Raw genomic sequence first — 5,381 nt, forward strand, 5'->3', positions numbered from 1 at the left:
GTATAAATTTGAAAACTTAATAAACCACGGAATAATGTAGATAGAGATGTAAAAATTGACACACATGCTTGGAATGACATGGGGTTTCATTAGAACAGAAGAAAAGTTCACAAAATGTCCGACAGATGGCGCTCGACAGCAAAACGTCAGTAATTGCTACCATGACTGGTGAGAGGTACGCCGATATGTTACAGAATCGCTTCATCCCCAGCCTGGCTGATAAACACCTGCTGGAACGTACGATGTTTATGCAGGATGGCCCTCCACCCCATATTGCTAGACACGTGAAAGATCTCTTGCGCGCGTCGTTTGGTGATGATCGTGTGCTCAGCCGCTACTTTCGTCATGCTTGGCCTCCCAGGTCCCCAGACCTCAGTCGGTGCGATTATTGGCTTTGGGTTTACCGAAGTCGCAAGTGTATCGTGATCAACCGACATACCTAGGGATGCTGAAAGACAATATCCGACGCCAGTGCCTCACCATAACTTCGGACATGCTTTACAGTGCTGTTCACAACATTATTCCTCGACTATAGCTATTATTGAGGAATGATGGTGGACATATTGAGCATTTCCTGTGAAGAACATCGTCTTTGCTTTGTCTTACTTTGTTATGCAAATTATTGCTATTCTGATCAGATGAAGATCCATCTGTCGGACATTTTTGAACTTTTTTTTTTGTTCTAATAAAACCCCATGTCATTCCAAGCATGTGTGTCAATTTGTACCTCTGTATCTACATAATTCCGTGATTTATTCAGTTTTTAAACTTATACTGACTTTTTGATCACCCGGTAAATGATCTAGGTGATAATCTGAGCAACCCCCTTAGATTGATTGCAGATGACGCTGTAATTTACCGTCTAGTAAAATCATCAGACGATCAATTCCAATTGCAAAATGATCTAGAGAGAATTTCTGTAGGGTGCGAAAAGTGGCAGTTAGCACTAAACAAAGAAAAGTGCGAGGTCATCCACATGGGTACTAAAAGAAATCCAATACATTTTGGGTATACGATAAATCGCACAAATCTAAGGGCTGTAAATTCGACTAAATACCTAGGAATTACAATTACGAACAACTTAAATTGGAAAGACCACATAGATAATATTGTGCGGAGGCCGAAACAAGGAATGCGCTTTGCTGGCAGGACACTTAGAAGATGTGACAAACCCACTAAAGAGACAGCCTACATTACACTTGTCCCTCCCCTGCTGGAATATTGCTGCGTAGTGTGGGATCCTTACCAGGTAGGATTGACGGAGGACATCGAAAAAGAGCAAAGAAGGGGAGCTCGTTTTGTGTTATCGCGCAATAGGGGTGAGAGTGTCACTGATATGATACGCGAGTTGGGGTGGCAGTCACTGAATCAAAGGCGGTTTTCTTTGCGGCAAGATCTATTTACGAAATTTCAATCACGAACTTTCTCTTCCGAATGCGTAAATATTTTGTTGACACCCACCTACGTAGGGAGAAATAATTTAGGTGTTCCTTTTTCCCACGCGCCATTCGAGACTGGAATGGTAGAAAAGTAGTATGAAAATGGTTCGATGAACCCTCCGCCAGGCACTTAAGTGTGAATTGCAGAGTAACCATGTAGGTGTAGATGTAGACATCGACATCACTTGCTAAATCTGCTATTCTGGCGACTGAGCTAATCGTTGTAGTAAGGTCGCTTTGGAGCAATTAGATTTGCCGGTGGCAGCCGGTGACTGTATCGCATCACTAATAGTATACGTAATCATCGTCCACTCTGCCTGGCCAGCAAGGAGGCAGTTTAGGATGAAAAAACTGTCTCTCGTTTATTTCTTGAAAATCAGTTCTGTTTGGCACTTGTTCTATCGATTGGACGGCTTTGGCGAATGAAACTCCATCGCCCGTATCAGCGCGGAAGCAACCCCGGATGGAAACCTGCTCGCGTAACCCAGCCGGCTAAGCTACTCGTATTTGTACTCGTACTAACGGTTTCGGCTGGGGTACTCCCGAAACGGATAGACTGTTAAAAGTTAGGGAGTGTTGTACAGGTGTAAATTTCCAAGAAACACAGAACATTCCACGTGAATACTGTCCTCTGATTGTAGAGCGTGTTCTGAATCATGAACGTGTTCATTCAAGTCACTGAGATCAAACATTGCCAAACATTGTCTATGCAAATGTTTCTTATTGTTGACATTTGAAGAAAGTCGTCCATTTTCACAACGTTCATTGTCCGTGCACATCCGTTACAGACACTTGGAGACCCACAGTTGAAGTCACTACGTTGGTAAAATTGATGAAGGAAACGTTGCTCGTTGTAAAAGCGTCTGTCGTTGCGAGCACTCCGTTGCGTATTTCGGACTTTTCCCGAATAGTATTTGCGTGGTAGTCATGGGTCAGCATTGTGGAAATTTCGGAACGTCGGGTAAGTACGTGCAGGGAATGACACCCAAGCTAATTGCTGAATAAGACTGTAGAAATCCCCAAGGTAGTGGTTAAGCCAAGTCTCCGCAACATCCTTTCTTCCAGGAACCGCTGCGCGGGGTAGCGGTGCAGTCTTAGACGCCTTGCCACGGTTCGCGCCGCTCCCCCCGTCAGAAGTTTGAGTCCTCCCTCTGGCATGGGTGTGTATGTTGCCCTTAGCGTAAGTTAGTTTAAGTTAGATTAACTAGTGTGTAAGCCTAGGGACCGATAACCTCAGCAGTTTGGTGCCATAGGAATTTACCACAAATTTCCAAATTGCCAGTGCTGCAGGTTTCACAGAACTTCTGTGAACTCTAGAAGGCAGGATGAGGTATTCGCGTAAGTAGGGAAGCTCAGTCGCCAGAAGTCGCGAAAGGTAAAGGTCCTGAGTCGAGTCTCGGTTTTATTCTACAGGAAGTTTCATGTCAACGCACACTCCGCTGTAGAGTGAAAAATTCATTCAAAATTGACAATACATAATGCGTGATATTGATGAGCACACATATAAAATGTTAACACAAGCGAAAAGCAGAGAAAGAACTGAGTCACGCCCCAGTCCATAAATACAATTCAACTTAGACAAAACAAATGACAAAGATAATTGCTCACAACAAATCGTCGCTCGGATGCCAAGTCCACACACCTACTTAACCATTTGTACTAATACCAGTTCGTTTTTGACTTGTCTTCATTTTCTTTCTCAGTAATCAAGCAATGTGCTGCAGTGGTGAGCAAACAATTCATAACACTTCTGGAACTCAAACAGAACACTGACTAAGGCGATTAGTAGTAGCAAGTGATGGGCTTCTCTTGCAAGCCATCGAAAACAAGAAATCTGTGTACTTATAATATCATTCGGGCAACGGCCTTGACCCAGTGGCTACACCGGTTCCCGTCAGATCACCGACGTTAAGCATTGTCGGGCGTGGCTGGCACTTGGATGGGTGACCATCCGGGCCGCCATGTGCTGTTGCCATTTTTCGGGGTGCACTCAGTCTCCTGATGCCAATTGAGGAGCTATTCGACCGAATAGTAGCGGCTCCGGTCAAAGAAAACCATCGTAACGACCGGGAGAGCGGTGTGCTGACCACACGCCCCTCCTATCCACATCCTCAGTTGAGGGTGACACGGCGGTCGGATGGTCCCGATGGGCCACTTGTGGCCTGATGACGGAGTGCATAATATCATTCACTGTTTTGCTTTCTGCTATTAAATGTGTGTTATATGTCAGCGATCTTATCGTATTGTAAGAGTGAAGTGGCTTTTGACACTTTTACTTTTTGGCTCAACATGCGCTTTCCGATGAGCCTTAACTTCTAACATTGTTTGTTGTTATGGGTGTTTTCTGGTGGCTGGTGAAGCGTCATGTCTCAACGACAAAACTTGCTGTAGGGTTAAAAGGTATGTTATTTGATACACACCATGTTTAAAAAGGGGCGTCACCTATTGCGACAGGAGATGGTGTTGGTCAAAAATAAGAGAAGTTCTCAACGTTACAGCCAATGTTTGAGAAGGCCACGCGCATAATTGTGGCTTCGGAGTGCCTCCGTGTTCGGTTCCCGTTTGAGCTAGGAACATGGAGTGAAAAGCTTTTGGTTTAGCCCGGAACAGCGACCATTTGTATAGACATTCGGACATTTGTGTTACTGTAACTATGTTACAGTATATTAAGCAAGGTTGGAACGACGAAACGCAGATGGCGCCCAAGGACATTGTGTGAATCGATTAATACCTTTTGAAAAGATGTTAATGCTCAACTACTAACACAATTCGTATGTACACCATTCAGTGCAAATACGTGCACGTAACACGTTCCTCTGGGAGGTTTATGAAGCGCGCCGCTTTTCTACTTTAAACTTGTACGAATCAGTTCAAACTCTGCACTAAGATATACAAATGGATAAACCCAAAATGAATTTTTTTATCTAAAAGTTTTTATCCTTTGTCGAGATAGGACGGTTTAAAATAGAGTTAAATGTAGTACGTACAACTCATTCTTACGTGAACTGGAGTGCGCCGAAACGGGTTGAAGTGATTGGAATAAATAAAAAATGGCGGACATAATGGAGAAACGTGTTGAATGTGCTCTACAAAGTTTTATAAGTATGGTGAAAACTGGAGAGTACGTCAAGAAAGAGGTGAAAGGTGATATCTTAAAGGCAGTGAGCACCTTTAGTGAATGTTTCAGTGTAATAAAATTGGACGTGAGTGTGGAAAACGTTAAAAATAAATACGAGGACTGTCCAGAAAGCAAGTTACGATGGGTCGCAAAATGGAAACGACTATGAAAATCCGATAAAGTTTTGCAAGATGTGTTGGGCAGTGTCTCTAGTATGACTCTAGGTAGAATTATGTCGCTCTTTTCATTCCTGAGCTCTTAGTGACCGCGTAAAGATGTTATAGAAAATAGTGTCTCCCGCCAAGTACGAGGGCCTGGTGAGAATGTTCCCCTGAAGTTATGCAACCAACATTACATAACTGTCGTGCGGTTTCTTCTTCAAGACAATTCTCAGCCTCATTCTGCAGGGGCAATGAAGATGTTCCTGCATCGTTTCAATTGGAAATGTTTGGTTATCCACAATACAGCCCGTAATTGTCTCCCACTGAGTTTCATCTCTGCTCAAACGAACCGCTGGCTATGAAGACAACATTTTGGCACAGACAACGAGCTTTAGGCCAGCGTAGAGAATTGGCGGAAAGCACTGGCGGCTGCCTTCTATGATGAGGGTATTGGAAAGTTGGTACAACGCTACGACTAATGTCTGAGCCAGAACGGCGACTACGTAGAGAAGTAGCTGAAATGTGTAGCTAACTGTTACAAATGAAACAGTTCTGATTTTCACTGTGATTTTCATTTCGCGATCAATCGTAACTTACTTTCTGGACAGCCCTCGTACAAAGCGATCTTTAGAAAGTGTGGTTAGTAACCCCAGACAGAGAGAG

General features: G+C 43.7%; 1 pseudogene; it reads left to right on the forward strand.

Annotated features, from left to right (window-relative positions):
* The first annotated feature begins 3,296 nt into the window (after positions 1-3,296).
* Positions 3,297-3,414, forward strand: LOC126417344 (5S ribosomal RNA; annotated as a pseudogene).
* The last annotated feature ends 1,967 nt before the right edge of the window (positions 3,415-5,381 follow it).

This window comes from Schistocerca serialis, chromosome 8 (assembly GCF_023864345.2).
Source record: "Schistocerca serialis cubense isolate TAMUIC-IGC-003099 chromosome 8, iqSchSeri2.2, whole genome shotgun sequence".
NCBI classification, from domain to species: domain Eukaryota; kingdom Metazoa; phylum Arthropoda; class Insecta; order Orthoptera; family Acrididae; genus Schistocerca; species Schistocerca serialis.